Below are 23,479 nucleotides of genomic sequence, written 5' to 3' on the forward strand. Positions count from 1 at the left end.
TCGCTTTGATGCGGATTGTGGCTAGACGTTCATTCTCCGGAGTGAATGATAGTACTCGGCGACGGAGTCTCTCTCCCACCACGAATCCAACACCAAACTTGCGCTCCTTTATATGGCCACTGTAGTAAATGTCACAAGGACCTACTCGTCGCTGTCCTTGTCCCGTCCATCGCATTTCTTGGACGGCGGTGATGTCAGCCTTTATCTTTACGAGGACATCTACCAGCTGGGCAGCGGCACCTTCCCAATTAAGGGACCGGACATTCCAGGTGCATGCCCTCAAATCATAGTCCTTATTTCGTTTGCCATGGTCGTCATCAAAAGGGGGGTCTCTCATCCGAGGCTGTGTTTGCTTTTTCATTGGGGGTGTTTTTTTACGTGGCGGGTCCCAAACCCAGCGCACAACCCTAGGCAGGGGATGTTTCGCCTTCTCACATTAGCTCGCCTTCAAACGGATGTTCTTGGGCTACCCAGAGGATACTTGGTCAAAGACCGGAAGTCGTGAGCTGCTTGAGTCATATGTAAAAGAATCGCTTCTGGCCACTCCCAAGTGAATGGCGATCAGAGAACTTTCCTCACTTGCGTGAACTTCTACACATGACTCCATCCTTTATACAATTAAAAACCAAAAAATTACAGCATATTCATTTCTGTGGCGTGCGTAACGATTTGAGTTCTCACAAAAATTACAATAGAAACCTTGGCAATTTGTATTCTGTTTTCTTATCACTTCGCTTCTTAAATCTATTCTTCGCCTACTATTCTTAGCCTACTATAATCGTACTGATTAGCGTTAATTTTTTTAAATGGTAAATTTCACGTTGTCTCGCCTTTGGTTTTGTTTGAATCATTTGCAATTATCTTTCAGTGTCACTTTAGATTATCGGCATATTGGTACCACAGAAAATTGTTTGTTTACAGTATAATATTTAATATCGCAAAAAAATACAATCCAGTGAAAACTTAACACAAATAGAACGTTTAAAAAAATGCGAAAAGAATGAAAATTTATAGAAAAAATCTTAAAGAAAAACTTAAAAATGATGATTCATTATCAAAAACAGTAAAGGCTGACCACCGAAACTGTATGCAAATTTATAGAAAGAAAATAAAGGAACAAAAACAACAAGAGCAACCAATAATATCGTTGGATGGTGCATATAAGTGCTAAAATACCCTTTACAAGGCCTTAAAAAAACTGGAATTAGCGTTACCAAAAGACAAAAAACGGAAATTCTTAGAATGCTTACAGAAAAATACTTGAAAGAGGAAGAAGAAGCTCAAACAAAAAATACGGTTGACGAAAATGTTAAAATGTCTTATGAGTTTTACACTTATGATGACATCTCTACGGAAACTGCCGGAAGAAAGTCCACACTTATATCAAAATCAAATGACCTTTCAATATCTAAAAGATTCATGGTTATGACAATTAGAGAAGCATATGAATTGTTTAAAACAACGTTTCCTGGAACAAATATTGGGAAGGATTTAGTATACCGTCCCAGGATATCAAGGATAAAAAGGATATGGTCGGATAGAGGAGATTATCCTGATCAAGGAGGAAGCTTATAGTTTCCGAGTTATTCGCGTTTAAAGTTTAAAATTTGCAATATTTTATTTACATATTTTCGATATATAAAATTTATTTTGCACTTATATTTTTCAATTTTATATATGTACACTAACACATCACTTATTCATTTGCACACATTTATTTTATATACTATAGTGCAAAAATTGCTTTTAATATATATTTCAATTATTGTTGAATTATTATTATTTTAGAATAACAAATGAATTACAAACTGTCAAATAATCAGTGTTACCATACTAACCAAACCTAACTAACATATCCTCTATGACATTGCTACTTCTTCGCGTAGAACTCCTTTTTGCGTGGGCGGCCTTCGCTTCAGAAAAAAATAACCCTAGTCGGTCCAACACCGGGGTGTATCAAATTTTTTTCGCGTTGAACTCTTTTTTGCGTGGAAAAACAACAATAGTCTCAAAAATCATCATACATATTTACAATATGAGTACACATGTAAATATGTGCGTATGACATTCCCATACAACCCTGCCAACCATGAGTGGGTAAACATCCAGATAATCGGCTGGTTGCATGGTGGTAAACGTGGAGATAAACATATAGAGTATGTCTTAGGCAGACCGAATATTCGACCGTCTTTTCCCCTCACACGTACGTATACATGTGATCATACATCTCTGTTGCGCTCATTCAGCAGTGTCATATAGAAAAGTATATCTGTCCTGCTCTAATATCCCCGATCGACGGCTGATACAGGGTTGCATTTTAAACAGCTGATGCAGGGTTGTATTTTAAACAGCTGATGCAGGGTTGCATTTTTTAATTCCTACTTTTAAAATTTCAAACAAAACTTTTAATTTTTTAAAATTTTTATTTTATTTTATTTTTCACATAATCTCATAAAATTTTTATAAATTATATAAATAAAAATATATTACATTTAAAAAATAATTATTATCTGAAAAAAATATTTATTAAAGAGAAACATTATTGATACCTGAAAATAGAAGACAAATATCTGAAAAAAGATTGAAACAAAATAAAGGTTATTAATATCTGAAAATAAATAATAATTACATTGAATTTGTAATATCTAAAAGAAATAGAAAGATTAATTGTATAAAATGATAATAATATCTGAAAGCAAAGATTAATTAAATAAAAATAGTGATTAAATCTGAAAAGAAAGAATAATTAAATAAAAATAATAATATCTGAAAGAAATGATAAATATTATTTGATCAAAATATAAAACAAACATTTGTTTTCACATATTATATATATGGATTGTGCAGGCCGCCTTAAACGCATAAAATACATACATACGTACATATGTACATATTTATTTTTGCGTATTATATTGGACTGCTCAGTTCAATTTCAAACAACACACACTTTTTTTCACATACTTACTGAACAGTTGATATTTGCTGCTTCCGATGGTATGCTGCTGCTGCTATTTCCAATCCATTCTTATTTCCAATGCTATAAAAACAAATGATATAATTATTTGCAAATTATTTTAAAAAAATCACATAAAATTCACTTACTTCTTCTTGTTGTACAAGCACGAATGACATGCGTTTTTCAATCGTTTTTTTATTACCCTTTTTGGGATTTTCTTTTCGCACTATTGACAATTATGTTTTCTCCTTCACACTCATTCAAATAAATCAAGAAATGAAAAAACTTTTTTTCATCGCTTTTAGGTAAACAAAAAATAACCCGAAAATGTACGTTGGTGTTAGTGAATAGACAAAAAAATGTGTAGTTGTATTGGAATATTTGTCTCAAATGGGTAGCCGTGGTTGGCAGGGAAACAATGCATACACAACATACATACTTATATTCGTTCACATGTGGATATGTCACCCGCAAAAATTACAAATATTGTTCTACAAAAACAACAATCATTTGAAATAGCATCAATATGACCATGGTAGTTTAGCTACAATTATCGCGAACGGGGAGCCATTATTGACAGCTGAACAAAAGATTATTTATAATCAGATTATGCTGACTGTTGCTGCTAAACAAGGCGGCTTTTTCTTCTTGGACGCACCAGGTAGAACCCGTAAGATATTTATACCCTGAACAGGGTATATTAACTTTGTCACGATGTTTGTAACACCCAGAAGGAAGCGTCGGAGACCCTATAAAGTATATACATATATAAATGATCAGTATGTTGAGCTGAATCGATTTAGCCATGTCCGTCTGTCTGTCCGTCCGTTTGTCTGTCTGTATATATACGAACTAGTCCCTCAGTTTTTAAGATATCCTTTTGAAATTTTGCAAACGTCATTTTCTCTTCAAGAAGCTGCTCATTTGTCGGAACGGCCGATATCGGACCACTATAACATATAGCTGCCATATAAACTGAACGATCGGAATCAAGTTCTTATATGGAAAACTTTCACATTTGACAATGTATCTTCACCAAATTTGGTGAAGATTATTTTCTAGGGCAAAAATGTAATCTCGGAGAAAATTGTTCAGATCGGTTAACTATAGCATATAGCTACCATACAAACTGAGCGATCGGAGTCAAGGGCTTGTATGGAAAACTTTCGTATTTAACGTGCTATCTTCACGAAATTTGGCATAGATTAGTCCTTAGGGCAACAATATAGTCTCCGAAGAAATTGTTCAGATCGGTTAACTATAACATATAGCTGCCATACAAACTGAACGATCGGAATCTAGTTCTTGTATGGAAAACTTGCACATTTGCCAAGATATATTCACGAAATTTGGTATAGATTATTTTTTAAGGCAACAATGTAATCTCTAAAAAACTTGTTCAGAACGGATTACTATAACATACAGCTTCCATACAAACTGAACACATAGTTACTAACAGAAATGCACCTGTGAAGGGTATTTAGCTTCGGTGCTACCGAAGTTAACGTTTTTTCTTGTTTTAATATCGTTGATTCTTGCCAAGATACGGTCATAACAGAAAATCGCATTGGCAGTTGCATCATCAGGCATTGCGGCTACTATGCTAGATGGTGGGCGAACTGCACATTCAGCATTCAAGTTGCCATTACAAATTCATAGCAACCCAAACGCAATATGTAACATAAAAAAATAGCGCAATAGCTGCAGTGTTGCAAAGAAGTTCTATCATTATTTGGGATGAGTGCACAATGGCTCACAAATATTCACTCGAGGCATTGCACCGAACTATGCAAGATTTGAACGGCAATGATAAACTTTTTGGAGGTGCTGTCATATTGCTATCTGCTGATTTCCGACAGACGTTGCCGGTCATACCTCGCTCTACTTTCGCCGATGAGATTAACGCATGTTTAAAACAATCATTTTTATGGAGAAATGTTAAAACACTTCGATTGACTATAAACATGCGCGTACATTTACTAAATGATCCATTAGCACATATATTTTCGGAACAATTGCTAGATATTGGGAACGGTACAATAGAACGGCAACCAAACATGCAATGCATTAAACTGCCAGACAATTTCTGCACTGTTGTTCACACAAAAATTGAATTGATTGAAAGTATTTTCCGGAAATACAAAATAATTATTTATATCATAACTGGCTCAGGCGGGCTATTTTGGCAGCCAAAAATGTTGATGTTGACGAAATTAACTTTCAGATACAACAGTTGTTACCAGGTGATCTGATGTATTTTAAATCAATCGATACTGTTGTTGATGAAAATGAAAGTGTAAATTTTCCAACTGAATTTTTAAACCCGGAATGCCACCACATATTCTTCGGTTGAAGATTGGTTCAATTATTATTCTTCTGCGTAATTTGAATCCACCTCGATTATGCAACGGTACACGTTTGGTCATCAAAAAGTTAACAGGGAATATTCTTGAAGCAACCATTTTGACTGGAAAGTTTAAACGAGAAGTGGTCCAGTTGCCCCGTATTCCAATGATACCGTCAGAATCTACGATACCATTCAGAAGACTACAGTTTCCTATTCGTTTAGCTTTTGCCATGTCCATTAATAAGTCCAATTGGCTAATAAGCCAAACAATGTCCATTTGTGGGTTAGATTTGGATAATCCATGTTTTTCCCATGGGCAATTATATTGTTACAAAAAGTAGTATTAAGTTGTATTTGTATTACTATATGCATCCCTGATTATGAACAATAGCTGTAGGTATATGGAATAGCATTTGTCTTGTTGTAGACATCTGGCGCCACACTGTCTGCTCGTCTAGTTAAACAATTGCTGAGTCTGGCGCCGCGACTGTCTGCTTGCGTCTGGCGCCGTATAGCCGTATGTTCTGGTAATTTCCAGACGCGATATTCTAGAAGGACACGTCGGCATCAGCGAGAAGTGCGTGGCTATAGCCGTATGTTCTGGTAATTTCCAGACGCGATATTCTAGAAGGACACGTCGGCATCAGCGAGAAGTGCGTGGCTATATAAGCCGTGGCAGCGCCAACGTAATCAATCAGTGCTAAGAGTAAACTGCTATAGTGTAGACGAGTTGTGAAATAAAGAGTTGTTGAATTAAATTAAACAGTGTTGATTTTATTTGTCAATCCAGAGATACGAACCTAACAAAGTAAACTAGCAAGAGTAAATTCGTAACAATTGGTGTCAGAAGTGGGATTGTCAAATAATCCAAATTCAAGATGGTTAAATTCGGAGAATTGAGAATTCAGCAATTAAAAAAGGAACTGGAGGAGCGTAATTTGCCGATAAGTGGGCAAAAGGCGGATCTGCAGGCACGATTACGTGAAGCAATGGAAGCGGATGGAATTAATGTGGACGAGTTCGAATTTGATGGGCCAGGAACTTCTACAAAGGTAGAAGAAAAATTAGAAGAACAACGAACATCATCAAGTATAGACATGAACACGTTGTTAGTGGCTATTAAGCAAATAGAAAATCGTCTGGCACAGCAAATAGCTGAAAATACAGAAAATGCAGTGCAAACAGAAAATCGTCTGGCACAGCAAATGACGCAAATAGCTGAAAATACATCACAGTTAGAGTCTCGCCTTACACAACAAATGACTGAAAATAATACGCAGTTAGAAAATCGTTTGGTACAACAGATTACGGAAAATACTACACAACTACAAAAACAAGTGCAAGAGAAATTTTCAAAATTTGAAGACGAATTAAGCACTTTAAAAAATGACGAAGAAAATTTGAAATCAGAAGTTCTTCATTTGAGTAATCGGATGCGAGAACTGCAACTGCATGGCCCTGCACCATCAACAAATAATCCAAGATTGAAGGCACCCACATTCGATGGAAGTATTCCATTTCAAATTTTCAAACTTCAGTTTGAAAAGACAGCATTGGCCAATAACTGGAATGCAGCGGACAAAGTGGCGTCCTTGTTTGTATCATTGAAAGGACCTGCGGCAGAAATCCTTCAGACTATTCCAGACTGTGAACGGGACAACTATGAGGCATTGATGAGTGCGATAGAAAGACGATATGGTAGTGAGCACCGGAAACAAATATACCAGATCGAACTGCAAAATAGGGGTCAGAAAATGAACGAGTCATTGCAAGAGTTCGCAACTGAAATAGAACGACTGGCTCATTTGGCAAATGCAGATGCACCTGTGGATTACATTGAGAGGGTAAAAATTCAATGTTTCATAAATGGAATTCGTGATGTGGACACCAAACGCGCCACATATGCATTGCCAAAAAGAACGTTTGCTGAAACGGTTTCGCACGCCCTCACACAGGAAACAGCTTCCCTACTAAGTAAACCAGCACACAAGGTACAAAGGGTTGAAATGGAACAACCGGCGCTGATGGAGGAAATATTGAAGACTCTGAAGACAATTGCTGCACAGCGAGTAAATACAACAGGCAGATGTTTCAACTGTAGAAAAGCGGGTCACTTTGCCCGAAATTGCAAGATAAAAGTAAACCCATCAAAATGGAAACAACCAACAGAACACCGAAAGAGGATTCACCACAAAAATGCGGATGCATTATCACATCGCCCTTGTCCACTGGAATTTAAACATTGCTCCAAATCAGAAGGAAAAGAAGGTATAATCGACGTGCGATCACTGAATATAGAACCTGAAGATGATTGGACTCCTCACCGCATCAGAATCAATCAGCTGGAGGACCCTGATCTTGCAAAGCTGGTAATGGCCAAAGAAAATGGGGTACGACCACCAAAGGAACAAATAAGTAGCGCGAGTCCAACTGCAAAAGCATATTGGGCCCAATGGAACAGCATAAACCTCGTTAATGGATACCTTCATCGTACCTGGGAAAGCGAAGATGGCAAACAGTCTCGTCTGCTGATCATAGTACCGAAGTCCATGATCCCGAAAGTATTGAAAGAATATCACAATGGACCTAGTGGAGGGCACCTTGGGATTACAAAAACTATAGAGAAGATTAAACAACGGTTCTACTGGATCGGTTGTCGAGATTCCATAGCAGAATGGATAAGTAATTGCGTAGAGTGCATGGCAGCTAAAGGTCCTAAAGCCAAAAGTCGCGGTAGGCTACAACAGTACAACGTGGGATCACCATTTGAACGAGTCGCAATGGATGTTGCAGGTCCGTTCCCAACCAGTACGGCCGGAAACAAATATCTACTGGTTGTCATGGATTATTTCAGTAAATGGCCAGAAGTATATGCCTTACCAAACCAAGAAGCGAAGACAGTAGCCGAAGCGTTTGTAGAAAATTGGATAACAAGGTTCGGAGTGCCCGTCGAATTACACTCAGATCAAGGCAGGAATTTCGAATCTTCCATTTTCCAAGAAGTCTGTACATTATTGGGCATCCACAAGACACGGACAACAGCGTTACACCCACAATCAGATGGGATGGTAGAGAGATTCAACCGAACGCTCGAAGAACATCTGCGGAAAATCGTTGATAAAGAACAACGGAATTGGGACAAGTGCATCCAGATGTTCCTGCTGGCGTATCGTTCAGCGAAGCACGAGACAACTGGTTACACGCCAGCAAAGATTATTTTCGGATCTGATCTGCGACTCCCTGCTGATCTTAAGTTTGGTACGAATCCTACAGCTGTAAGAAATGATGGAGATTATTGTTCTGCCTTAAAGGAAGAAATGAATGAATTGCATCTAATGGTAAGACAGCATACGCATCTGATGAGCAATAAGATGAGGGACCGGTTCGATCAAGCGGCAAATTCAAAAGGTTTTGAAGAAGGTGATCTGGTCCTGTTGTACAATCCACTTCGAAAGAAAGGCTTGTCCCCGAAATTGCAGACAGCCTGGGAAGGACCCTATATGGTGATGAAACGACTTAATGACGTGGTATACCGCATACAAAGAAATGGGAAAGCACGATGTAAAATGAAAGTAGTACATTTGGAGAGGCTCGCCCCATTTGGTTCAAGAGGATTTGTGCCTAATCGGGATGATTAGGCTTTAGTGGAGGGCAGTGTTACAAAAAGTAGTATTAAGTTGTATTTGTATTACTATATGCATCCCTGATTATGAACAATAGCTGTAGGTATATGGAATAGCATTTGTCTTGTTGTAGACATCTGGCGCCACACTGTCTGCTCGTCTAGTTAAACAATTGCTGAGTCTGGCGCCGCGACTGTCTGCTTGCGTCTGGCGCCGTATAGCCGTATGTTCTGGTAATTTCCAGACGCGATATTCTAGAAGGACACGTCGGCATCAGCGAGAAGTGCGTGGCTAAAGCCGTATGTTCTGGTAATTTCCAGACGCGATATTCTAGAAGGACACGTCGGCATCAGCGAGAAGTGCGTGGCTATATAAGCCGTGGCAGCGCCAACGTAATCAATCAGTGCTAAGAGTAAACTGCTATAGTGTAGACGAGTTGTGAAATAAAGAGTTGTTGAATTAAATTAAACAGTGTTGATTTTATTTGTCAATCCAGAGATACGAACCTAACAAAGTAAACTAGCAAGAGTAAATTCGTAACAATATGTTGCATGCTCACGTGTGGGAAAACCATCAAATCTATTTGTGTTAGCTCGAGACAGATTAACCATAAATATTGTGCACCGATTAGTGCTAAGTTAAATTAAAATGTTTATAATTCAAAAAAATAAAAATTAAAAATTAAGAATTATCTATCCTAAGATTATAAAATTAAATGTTACATGTTATCAACTAACAATTTTGTAATTAACTTATTTAACTTTAAAAGCGAATAACTCGGAAACTATAAGCTTCCTGCGGCTAAGACCATATAGATATATTCGTGATCAGGAGAATCTCCTCTATCCGACCATACCCTTTTTAGTCCCGAAATCCTGGTACAGTATACTAAAGCCGACTCCAAATATTTCACGTACTAAATTTCATAACAACCGACCAAAACACGTGGAATTGTCTAGTAAGCTTCCACATAACATGTGTGTTTGCCAGTACGACGCCAATTTTTCATTTTTATTGGAAGCTATGTTTGGCATTTGTCATATGTTCCCATCTAACTTCGGCAATATTTTAAGAAATGTGTGTTGTGACGAAACCAATGAAGTTTGTATGAGGAATGAATGCAACAAGTGCATTAAAGACATTACAGACGCTTTCGTCCCTTTGATTTACATTAATCAACTCGAAGAGCTTACTGAATGGAAACATTGGAGAATCGTTGATAAACGCATCATCATTAGTTATACGAAAGGACCAATAACTGATTTGATTAATGAATTGGAATCTCAGTTACCTTCCTTTAAACTTCATACTTACGTTAAAAGGACTCAACAAAAATACTTTCTTCTTCTTCTTCACTGGCGTAGACACCGCTTACGCGATTATAGCCGAGTCAACAATAGCGCGCCAATCGTTTCTTCTCTTCGCTACGTGGTGCCAATTGGATATTCCAAGCGAGGCCAGGTCCTTCTCCACTTGGTCCTTCCACCGGAGTGGAGGTCTTCCTCTTCCTCTGCTTCCCGCGGCGGGTACTGCGTCGAATACTTTCAGAGCTGGAGTGTTTTCATCCATCCGGACAACATGACCTAGCCAGCGTAGCCGCTGTCTTTTAATTCGCTGTCGTATATCTCGTACAGCTCATCGTTCCATCGGATGCGGTATTCGCCGTGGCCAACGCGCAAAGGACCATAAATCTTCCACAGAACTTTTCTCTCGAAAACTCGCAACGTCGACTCATCGGTTGTTGTCATCGTCCAAGCCTCTGCACGGGAATTATGAGCGACTTATAGAGTTTGGTTTTTGCTCGTCGAGAGAGGACTTTACTTTTCAATTGCCTACTCAGTCCGAAGTAGCACCTGTTGGCAAGAGTAATCCTGCGTTGGATTTCTAGGCTGACATTGTTGGTGGTGTTAATGCTGGTTCCTAAATAGACGAAATTATCTACAATTTCAAAGTTATGACTGTCAACAGTGACGTGAGTGCCAAGTCGCGAATGCGACGACTGTTTGTTTGATGACAGGAGACATTTCGTCTTGCCCTCGTTCACTGCCAGACCCATTTGCGTTGCTTCCTTGTTCAGTCTGGAGAAAGCAGAACTAACGGCGCGGGTGTTGAGATCGATGATATCAATATCATCGGCATACGCCAGCAGCTGTACACTCTTATAAAAGATTGTACCTGCTCGATTCAGTTCTGCAGCTCTAATAATTTTCTCCAGCAGAAGATTGAAAAAGTCGCACGATAGGGAATCACCTTGTCTGAAACCTCGATTGGTATCGAACGGCTCGGAGAGGTCCTTCCCGATCCTGACGGAGCTTTTCGTGTTGCTCAACGTCAGTTTACACAGCCGTATTAGTTTTGCGGGGATACCAAATTCAGACATCGCGGCATAAAGGCAGCTCCTTTTCGTGCTGTCGAAAGCAGCTTTGAAATCGACGAATAGGTGGTGAGTGTCGATTCTCCTTTCACGGGTCTTTTCCAAGATTTGGCGCATGGTGAATATCTGGTCGGTTGTTGATTTACCAGGTCTGAAGCCACACTGATAAGGTCCAATCAGCTTGTTGACAGTGGGCTTTAATCTTTCACACAATACGCTCGACAGAACTTTATATGCGATGTTGAGGAGGCTAATCCCACGGTAGTTGGCGCAGATTGTGGGGTCTCCTTTTTTATGGATTGGGCATAGCACACTTAAATTCCAATCGTTGGGCATGCTCTCATCCGACCATATTTTGCAAAGAAGCTGATGCATGCTCCTTATCAGTTCTTCGCCGCCGTGTTTGAATAGCTCGGCCGGCAATCCGTCGGCCCCTGCCGCTTTGTTGTTCTTCAGGCGGGCAACTGCTATTCGAACTTCGTCATGGCCGGGCAATGGAACGTCTGCTCCATCGTTATCGATTGGGGAATCGGGTTCGCCTTCTCCCGGTGTTGTGCTATCACTGCCATTCAGCAGGTTGGAGAAGTGTTCCCTCCATAATTTAAGTATGCTCTGGGCATCGATAACTAGATCACCTTGGGGGGTTCTACAGGAGTATGCTCCGGTCTTGAAACCTTCTGTAAGCCGCCGCATCTTTTCGTAGAATTTTCGAGCATTACCCCTGTCGGCCAGCTTATCCACCTGTTCGTACTCACGCATTTCGGCCTCTTTCTTCTTCTGTCTGCAAATGCGTCTCGCCTCCCTCTTCAACTCTCGGTATCTATCCCATCCCGCACGTGTTGTGGTCGATCGTAACGTTGCGAGGTAGGCAGCCTGTTTTCTCTCCGCTGCGACACGGCACTCCTCGTCGTACCAGCTGTTCTTTTGCACTTTCCGAAAACCAATGGTTTCGGTTGCAGCTGTACGTAAGGAGTTTGAAATGCCGTCCCACAGTTCCCTTATACCGAGTTGTTGACGAGTGCTCTCAGAGAGCAGGAGTGCAAGCCGAGTAGAAAATCGTTCGGCTGTCTGTTGTGATTGCAGCTTCTCGACGTCGAACCTTCCTTGTGTTTGTTGGCGTGCGTTTTTTGCTACACAGAGGCGGGTGCGAATCTTGGCTGCAGCAAGATAGTGGTCCGAGTCGATGTTAGGACCTCGGAGCGCACGCACATCTAAAACACTGGAGACGTGTCTTCTGTCTATCGCAACATGATCGATCTGGTTGGTGGTTTTTCGATCAGGAGACAGCCAGGTAGCTTGATGTATCTTCTTATGCTGGAATCTAGTACTACAGATAACCATATTTCGGGCCCCGGCGAAGTCGATCAGCCTCAACCCATTTGGGGATGTTTCCTCGTGGAGTCTGAATTTACCGACCGTAGTGCCAAAGATATCTTCTTTGCCCACCCTGGCGTTGAAGTCGCCAAGCACGATTTTGACATCGTGGCGGGGGCATCTCTCATAAGTGCGCTCCAAGCACTCATAAAAAGCATCTTGGTCACATCGTCCTTCTCTTCCGTCGGGGCGTGGGCCCAAATCAGCGATATGTTGAAGAACCTCGCTTTGATGCGGATTGTGGCTAGACGTTCATTCTCCGGAGTGAATGATAGTACTCGGCGACGGAGTCTCTCTCCCACCACGAATCCAACACCAAACTTGCGCGCCTTTATATGGCCACTGTAGTAAATGTCACAAGGACCTACTCGTCTCTGTCCTTGTCCCGTCCATCGCATTTCTTGGACGGCGGTGATGTCAGCCTTTATTTTTACGAGAACATCTACCAGCTGGGCAGCGGAACCTTCCCAATTAAGGGACCGGACATTCCAGGTGCATGCCCTCAAATCATAGTCCTTATTTCGTTTGCCATGATCGTCATCAAAGGGGGGTCTCTCATCCGAGGCTGTGTTTGCTTTTTCCTTGGGGGTGTTTTTTTACGTGGCGGGTCCCAAACCCAGCGCACAACCATAAGTAGGGGATATTTCGCCTTCTCACTTTAGCTCGCCTTCAAACGGATGTTCTTAGGCTACCCAGAGGATACTTGGTCAAAGACCTGAAGTCGTGAGCTGCTTGAGTCATATGTAAAAGAATCGTTTCTGGCCACTCCCAAGTGAATGGCGATCAGAGAACTTTCCTCACTTGCGTGAACTTCTACACATGACTCCATCCTCCAAAATACTTTCAAGACCGAAAAATATCTATTAAACAAGATGAAGCTGTTCTGCAAGTCGATTTTGCGGAAAACTATAGGCTCCTCAATCAAAATGAAATTCAGTCTGCACATTTTAGTTACTCCCAAGTTACCATTTTTACTTGTGTTGCCTGGTTGCACAATTGCACAAGATCATCTGCTAATACATACGAGCGATCAACTGTCACACAATAAATATGATGTTTATTGCTTTCTCCAGTTAATTGTAAATAAAAGAACAAAACGCTATTTCGAAGTTATTTTTATTTTCTGACTAGCTGACCCCACAGCCGTTTTCCTGTGTGAAATTACATATGTGTTTTGGAATGAGAAGAAAATTAAATTTATCATTTCTTTTATTTTCAATGTAACGCAGCTTGATAAACAATATTTTTTGGTTTCTGTTCCGATGCGTAAATGTACAGAGAAGATAGTTTTCCAACTCGTGAGCACGCCACGTATTTTTGGCCGTGTAAAAAACATAGCAGCTCAAAATGTATGCCATATAGGCTAGTTAGTGAACAACGCAGAATCGTGGGTCGTGTCAGCTGGCACGACCTATCTTATGGGCGCGCAATGTAACTGAACAGTAAAAACCCTACTCCCTTCTCTCTGACGTGACGATGACGTGAGAATCCGCGACATTTGGATTTTGCCGCTGCAAACGTCGCAGCTGATTGCTCTCTCACAACGCAGGGTTGCCAATATCGATATACTGCCGTAATTATCAACTTTTATAATTCAATCTGTTCAATATGTTTGAAATTTTCTTAAAATAACTCAAAATCAGAGTCGAATGCTATTATTTAAAAATATATAAACTATTTTTAATAGTTTGTTTTCAGTTTTGACATTTTATATTGTAAAAAATTGTAATTGAAAACAAAGATGTGCTCAAAACTATATATGCGTATTGGGCAATGGCAACATTGTTCAAATGGAAACAAAGCAAAGATGGCTGATTTCTGCGTTTTTACCACGTCTTTCACTGTGCACACATTTTGCCGATAAGGAAGGAAAAGGAAGGAAGGGAGTAGCGTTTTTCACTGGCTAGCCTTATACACTTCTAGCGACTATCCTTGTGTCCTGATGATTGTCATCTCAAATGCTATTTTTACTGGAAACGGAATCCGTTTGAACTGAAATGGCAAATCGTGAGAACTCAAACGAATTCGTAGAATCAAGCATTCTACCCCTTGTATTCGATAGCTGCGTCACAATCAGTCTGGTTCCATTACACAGTTTCGGCGCTTGTAGATTTCGAAGCATAATAACAACAGATCCAACTTTGAGACGCAAATACAAAGCCCCTCCAAAGAATTTAGAAACTCCACTGGATAATTCACGGCGTCGTCTTCATTGTCAAGACGATCGATCGATTTGTATGAGCGCAATTCTCCCGGAATTTGACTTTGAATCTTCCAGTTTAAGTCCAAACAATTCGTGATGAGTTCATCTTTCGTGAATAGATAAACGGCAGATGGAATTGATATCAAACCAACGGAAGTATCAACCGGAATTTATCCACATTCAATTTTTAGATGCAAAATGTCTTCGGCAATGTCATTTTTGTTCGTATCCCATAATAGACGCGGATTTGGAGGCTGATATGTCGAAATGATTATCGTGAAAAGTGTGCGAACGTCATTTTCATTCCAGTGATTATCATTTTCCAGCAATTGTAATTGCTGGCTTGCTTCTCAAAAAGTTGCACACACCGTATCATTCACAGTACGCAATGACTCAAACGAAGTTGAACCGCGTACATTTATCAATAGCAACCGAAGGTAGAAACAATCGTCGTTTTTCGGGTGGATTGTGTAAGTTCATCTTAATGCATTAATTGATAACACACCTGGATGTCCATTTACTGGTTGGCCTTGCTTTCTGCGTAATTATTTCTTCAACGATGCATTCCATGCATAATATCGAGGTGTTTCCGATTGTCCTCGCAAACGGATCACTGACGAAAGTTGAGCAAAAACTCGTAAATGTTAATTTTGTTGCTGCCGGTGTTTCCATTGGCTGTACTGTATTCCCTGGGTTGAAATACACTCTTTGGCCATTCTCCAAATTAACTGCGAGACGCACAACAGTCGGAAAGCGCTACAAAATGCTTTAGTGCAGTTCACGTATCAACCGTATCGTTCAAGACCAATAACCGCCATGTTGTTTCCTTTGGTGATGTACTTACAAACGTATTTTATTGATTACACCAAACTGCAATACTCAACACTGATATGCGCTTTGAATATGAATTACACAATAATGGTGAATATAGTACGATCCGTGTGTTGTCAACTTCGATATTCACTCTTCTAAATTGAAAGCTGAATGTTCTGCCATTGTCGTCTGGTGAGCAACGCCGATAAAGTACAGTACAGTACAGCCATCATTTCTTGTTTGTGTTTCCGAAAGAAAAGCACGTGGATAGTGTTTGGTGGATTTATTGTCAGACATACAAATCGAAGTGGGATTGTGGTATCCGCAAGACCCATGAACCAAAATGGTTTTCATCACTTCGTATAATACTGGATCTTTCTCTGCATCAGGAATTTCAGCAGAAATGATTTTATCTATTTGATCTGGTGTAACCACCATCCAAAAAGGAATGTGTGCATGGGGCAAAACTCTATTTTGCCACTCAACAGAGTACATCTAGTATCTAATCGCAACATATATACGTTGCTTTTAGATAAAATCCATCGAAGCTGTTGCTTGAAAAGTCTTGATGTGACATCGTGACGATCGCTTGCTGATTGACCGCGATCCATAATACCGCACGTACATATATAATCGCATCTTGGGAGTACTCAATCAAGTGCCTTGCGCTGCTAATGTACTTATGTTGATGCCAAAAATAACACCGACCGATATTACAAATTTAGATCTGTAATTGATCACTTAGTGTGCAACACACATAACATTTTCACTGAATAATTTCAAAAAATTTTTGAAGCAAACGACAAATTTAAACGATTCAAATAATTGAAAAACAAAACAAAAAAATTTGTACGGAAAAAATTAACTTTTTGGAATCGTCCAATTTTCCGACTTTTCCTCACGAAAAGCATACAGGTTTTTTATTTCTAAACCTTCCCCGATCCACACAAAAAATCTGAAAATTTCATCAAGATTGGTTCAGCCGTTCCCTTAGCGTTACTAATAAACAAACAATCATTTGTTTGTATGGGAAAAAGAAAAGGGCTGTTTTTATGGGTTTTCCGGCTATTATTCGGGGTTTTCTTGCCGTAAAAACCATCCTTGAGCCTCAACGAACATTTAAAAAAAAATTATTGGCAAAATTTGTCCAGGCGTTTTTGAGTTATGCGCTTACCAACACATTTTGCTATTCATTTTTATATACGAGTATAAGATGGCTGTGCAAGTTAATTTAAAAACAAGTTCATTTTGAGTATTATACCGTGGAATTGCGTGGAATTTTTTTGCAACTGCTCACGGAAAGGGTGCAGTAGACGGAATTGGAGCTGTCATAAAGAGAAAAATTTGGCAAATGGTGAAAGCTCAGAATATTGTTCTTAATAACGCCCATGATTTTTTTAAATTGGCAAAAATTAATATAAATGGTATTTCTATTTTATATGTAAGCAGTACATATGTATATTAAAAATACAACTGCATTTCTTTCGTAGAGATGGGCTAACGTTAAGAGCATTCCCGGAATAAAAAGCAGTCATTATTTTTCATTTCTTAATGAAAATGAGCTCGAAATAGCACTAACGGCAGATTCAGCAAAACATAAAATTTATTTATAAACATATATACATTAATAAATTAATATATAAACATAAAATATGAATTAAATAATTAAAAAAGAGTATAAATTCTTTTGTTAAAATAAATACAATTGTTTTTATTTATATACTACTGGAAAAAATTTAGCGTGCGTAAAGTTGGGTTCACGGCCATTGATAAAAAACTACAAAATTTTTTTGCTGCAAGTAAGTTATTTTAGAATTCTCTTATATTCATCTTTCATTAAGGTATTTCATTTGGTGTGCTTTATTATACAAAATTTGCTAAAAATTACGAAAACATACTTCAGCCTTCAAAGCTACTTCCATTATTTGTAGCGTGCGTAACATTACTTTGAGATCAAATTTTCCGCAGCTTAAACCTGTTACAAAAAATATTTTGATGACATTCGAAAGTACACTCAAATCCCACTAAACACTGTGTATAACTTGAAGGTATGTCTTTTGAAAGACCAAGAATGTGGCGTTCAAACAAGTCGTACGATGCCTTTCGTAGAACCCCACAAAAACCCGGTGAAACTATTGATTTAGCAAAAATCAAAGAAAAACTTAAGAAAGGTCATCAATTATATTTAAAATGTTTAGGATCCATCAATCAAGCTATTGATGATCTTAAAACCCCAACTCCAACAATAAAAGAACGAGTTTCAGAGGAATATACATCGCGGGACATATGACCCTCAATTCATATACCCCCTTGTGATACGGACATATTTTATGGAGATTTCGCAACCTGGCCTTCATTCCGAGATATGTTTACGGCTATATACATAAACGCGCAATTGAAAATTTTATTCAATCTACCCCAAGCAACCCAAGAAAGTGGAAGCGCGATTAAACACCTTCATAGGACCGTCAACAATTGTCTCACAAATCTACACAACGTGTACATAGACACTTGTAGCTGGGACCCCACCTTAATCTCCTTATGCGGATTGAAACTACCCAAAACCCTACTTCATCAATTCGAGGACACCCTAGAAAATAACTCGGAAATACCCTCCTGGAAAACTTTCGACGCGTTTCTCACTCATAGGTATAAATCTTTGGAAGCAGTCGGAAATCTAACTGACCCCGTTCCAGTGACCCAATCCGACAGTGGATCCTATGGAAAAGGAAAAGACAGGAAGTTCAGCACATTTCACGCTAATGTTTCCGGAACTTCGACCCTGGATTTTTCACACGCTAGTGCACACCCAGTTAGAGGCAACAACTTTTAAAAAACCTCAAGACATTGAAAGTTGTAAGCTTTGTGGAACACAACATTCAATACGAGAATGTCTAAAGTTCTTACAAATGAATGTTGAGACCCGAATAACCCCAGTAAAAAATAATGGTTATTGTTTCAATTGCCTTGCATTATCTCACAGTTTCAGAGATTGCAAGAGCAAATATTATTGTAGAATATGCAGAAAGAAACATAACACACTGCATAGGGATACACCAACCCGTTCGCAATCCCCCCCGCAAGGATCAAGAGCCTCAAACCCGCCTCTTGACCCAAACACCAGTAGTACCTCCCTAACCCTTAATACCAATATAAATCCGCACGCCTACACAACCCTCTTACAGTCCACTAAAAATAAAACCCAGGACTCACAAAACTTCAGTGGGAGGCAGATTTTACTAGGTACTGCTTTAGTTCAAGTTTTATACAAAGGGCAAATGTTCACAGCTCGCGCACTAGTCGACTCCGGGTCAGAAGCCACTTTTATTTCAGAGAAATTCCAGAGAAAATTGGACATACCCACGTTCAGGAAAAATGCACAAGTGACTGGATTGAACAACACCGTTTCGGCAACACCCTCCAAAATTTGTGAACTCACCCTTCGTTCATCGACAAGAAAGGAGTTTAAGATAACAACACACGCGTTTATCTTAAAATGTTGTTGAACACCGAAATGTATATAAAGAAGCTGTGTCCGAATTCAAACAAGCAAAATTCCCTTTGGAAAGCCCAAAAGTCCATGAAGCCACCAACTGACTCCAACATGCCTATACGAGACTTGGGAAGAAATTGGGCTCGAAGTGACGAGGAAAAGGCTAATTGCTTTGCAAATCACCTAGAAAAGGTATTTCAACCCAATTTGCCAAAGTACAACTTTAAGCTGTCAATCTTACCCAACACAGCTAAAGAGTCGCTCGAGCCTTTTATGATTTCACCTTCTGAAATCATTGGTATCATCAAAGAACTTAATCCAAAAAAGTCGCCGGGACATAATAAAATTTCCCCAAAAATGCTGATTGTGTTACCAATTATTGCTGTAGAGGTGCTCTCTTTGCTCTTCAATGCAGTTCTTAGTTTCGGATACTATCCAATTTCATGGAAAAAGTCGCAGATTATCTTGATAGATAAACCTGGGAAAGACTTAACACAGCCGTCTTCATACAGACCAATCAGTCTTCTACCCTGTCTTTCAAAAGTATTTGAAAAAGTATTACTATCAAAGATGTCTCCTTTCCTCCACGAAAATAATACCTTTAGAATTGTATAGGACCTTGGAGTCTTATTTAAAAAATAGAAAATTTACGGTAAAAGTGGGAGATTCCATATCTGATGAACGTCAGATAAGGGCTGATGTACCCCAGGGCAGTGTTTTAGGCCCAACACTATACATCATATATACAGCAGATCTTCCAACAGATAACAATGTATTAACTTCAACTTTTGCGGACGATACAGCAATAGTGAGCCGTAACAACTGCCACATTCTTGCATCAAGAATATTAACGGAGCATTTAAGTTCTGTCGAAGAATGGCTAGCGAACTGGTGTATAAATGTGAATGAACAGAAGTGTAAGCACATTACATTCTCGTTAAGACCAAAGATGTGCCCGGCAGTAAAAATAAACAATATCTTAGTACCCCAAGCGAACGAAGTAACATGTCTTGGTATTCACCTAGTAGGCTCACGTGGAAGAAACACGTATCTAGTAGAATAACATCTATGAAGATTAGAGCTGCAAATTTAAATTGGCTTTTAAATAAAAACTCCAAACTTAGCCTAGACAACAAAGTGCTCTTATATAATGCGGTCATAAAGCCGATTTGGATGTATGGCATTCAACTGTGGGGTACGACCTGTGCAACTAACTAATATTGATCTAATACAAAGGTTCCAATCAAAAATGCTTAGAACAATCACGTGTTCACCATGGTACATGCGTAACGAAAATATCCATAAAGACCTTGGTATTCCTATGGTAAAAAAAGAAGTAGAAGACAGCAGAATTAAATATATATCTAAACTCCGAGGTCACCCAAACCCTTTGGCTAATGCTTTGGTACATTCCTGGGATCAAACACGACTTAAAAGAAGAGATATGCCTGCGTATTAAAGAGCGACGTAACACCAAAACAGCTCAATCACTTGCTTGAGTCTGTTTAGTTTTTAAATAGATTTAAGATTTCATTACTTATTGTTAGGCTTTAAGAAAAAGCAGATACAATAAATAAAATAATTTTGAAAAAAAAAGGTGCGTGGAGTCCCTACGCGCGGATGAAGTTATACTTCTTAGTGATATTCAGAAATGCATATCATTTTGTATGAAAGAAAACTAGAAAACTTAAATTCACATTTTATAAATTTATTATGCACATAAAATGAAGAATAAAGCAAAGTCTAAATGAATGAATTTTGACTCAGAAAGTAGTTCCGTCTCTTCGTTGCTGAAGAGAATATGCAGCGTAATCATCTCTCTTTTGTTCTTCGCCAATTTGGCTGCCGGATTGACTTGTGAAGATCAATTTTTTGTTGGTGACATATTCATATGTGTACGCATATGTATGTTTGTATGCTTGTGATTTATTTGTTCGGCAATGTATGCAAATATATGTACATATAAGTATATATGAATGTATGAACATGCAAGTCAATGCGCGCACATGCGTATACATACACTCATATGAGCATGTGCAGATACACAAGATAGGATAGAAGATGTATGCCTTTTAACATCGTATACTATACAAATAAATATTTTTCTTACTAATAGAAATTAAAATAAAGAAAAATATTTATTTTTATAGTATACGATGTTAAAAGCAAAAAATTAAAAATTTATTCTGTCGGGATTCGAACCTGGGACCTGTGTTAGCATCTTGACCTTCCAAGCGCTTACCACCAACACCACCATTGACAATTAGGTTGCGTTGACTTAAGTATGTTTTGGTTATGAATGCAAGAAACATACGATGGTTCTAATAATTTTGTTTAAGTATAGAAATATACATACTTTGTAGAACATTTGCTTTCGCAATAAATTTATCACAGCAATATTATGTATATGTTTATGTATATTGCTGTGATAAATTTATTTTCTATTGGTAAGAAAAAAATATTTATTAGTATAGATTTCCAAAAGCACAGAAATTATTCTGTGAATTTATTCATTAAAATCGCCACTCAGAAGTTCTTTTATCCCTTGTAAGCGAGCGATTTTCTTAAATCTCACGCTCCCAGATAAAACCATATACCTCGTCTTCGTGGGTCAGTTTCAAAAACCACAGAAATGATTCTGTGTGATTCTGAAAGGCCAATGCAGAGTATTTCAACCAAAACATACGTAAAATAGTTGAGAATTCGCAGAAATGAAAGACAAACGAAAGAAAAAGAAGTATAACTTCAGTAATGCACAAGCATACAAACATACATATGCGCACACATGTGAATATGTCACCAACCAAAAATTGAAACATTGTTCTACAAAAACAACAACAGCATAAGCATGGAACATTGTGTTGTGTTGTTGTGTCGGCCGAGCTGTGCCGAAAGAAACGAACAAACGATCGCCGATTGTCACCGCTTCGCTTGCTGCTCGCACATCTTCGCAGACAAGGTTGCGTTACATTCATATGGATGGAGCGAGGTTGCGCAACTTTGCGTTACTTTTATATGGAAGGTTGCGCAACCAGAATCTATCGCAACCTTTTCCGGCGTCGTATAAGAAGTATAACTTCAAAAAAAATCTTAAAATCTTTAACCGATAATTTACCCATTTACTCACTTAATACGATCATCACTAATACAGATTTTGGTTTTAGTTTAGCTGACCCTCACTTTTATAAACCCAGACCAGTCGACATATTGATCGGAAGTGACCTGTACCCACAAATAATTCTCAGTGGTGTACAGAGAAATGTACTCGGGACCCTTCTAGCCCAAGAAACGGAATTCGGATGGATTTTATCCGGACACACACCAGGAAAACCCTTATCACCCTCAATAATGTCATTTTTCAATAAGATGACCCCAGACAAGTTGCTCACACAATTTTGGGAAGTTGAAGAAGTTACAAGGAAGCCTCTACCATCAACTTCAGATATAGTTTGTGAGCAAATTTAGAAAAATACGACCCACAGAAACTCAGATGGGCGCTATGTGGTAACATTACCCTTTAAAACCCCAGAAAACATGGAATTGGGCAACTCAAGACACATAGCTCTAGCTGAATTTCTTAGAAATGGAAAATCATTGTCGAGAAAACCCGAAATAAAAGCGGAGTACGGACAAGGCCATCAACGAGTATTTGGAACTCGGTCATATGACCAAAATTGAATACGACCCTGCGAATAATGTAGTCATCAAACCGGATCGCATAACGACTCAACTGCGAGTGGTATTCAACGCTTCATGCCCCACCTCGAACAGGAACAGCCTCAATGATGTACTACATACTGGACCCATTCTACAAGCAGACCTCGTAATCCTAGTATTAAAATGGCGAATGTTTCGAATCGTATTCAACGCAGATATCCAAAAAATGTATCGCCAAATACTCGTTGAAAGCAGACACATCCCGTTTCAAAGAATCTTATTTAGGAAATCCCCTAACGACGCTATAGAAGATTTTGAATTACAAACTGTTACGTTTGATATTAACTGTGCTCCATTTTTGGCTATCCGTACTCTCCTCAAATTAGCGGATGATGTACAAGGAACCCACCCACTGGCAGCAGAGATACTTCGAAACGGAATGTATGTTGATGATGTACTTACAGGAGCACACGACGTACCAACAGCGATATTGGCACGAGATGAACTCACTTCATCCTTGAAGTCCGCAGGATTCGCTCTACGCAAATGGACCTCAAATGACACAAAAGTTTTATGTGGAATAGTACAAGAACATCTATTGGATACCAACTCACTCAGTTTACCAGAATCCAATAATAC

The 23,479-nt window shown here is 39.0% G+C and overlaps 1 protein-coding gene and 1 pseudogene across 1 annotated transcript in view; both read right to left on the reverse strand.

Moving 5' to 3' along the window:
• The window catches only part of LOC125776627 (uncharacterized), a 518,523-nt gene that overhangs the window by 65,729 nt on the left and 429,315 nt on the right, over nt 1–23,479 (reverse strand). The window lies entirely within an intron of this gene.
• LOC125776918 (small nucleolar RNA U3) lies at nt 21,705–21,834 on the reverse strand (annotated as a pseudogene).

This window comes from Bactrocera dorsalis, chromosome 2 (genome assembly GCF_023373825.1).
Source record: "Bactrocera dorsalis isolate Fly_Bdor chromosome 2, ASM2337382v1, whole genome shotgun sequence".
Taxonomy (NCBI): Eukaryota; Metazoa; Arthropoda; class Insecta; order Diptera; family Tephritidae; genus Bactrocera; species Bactrocera dorsalis.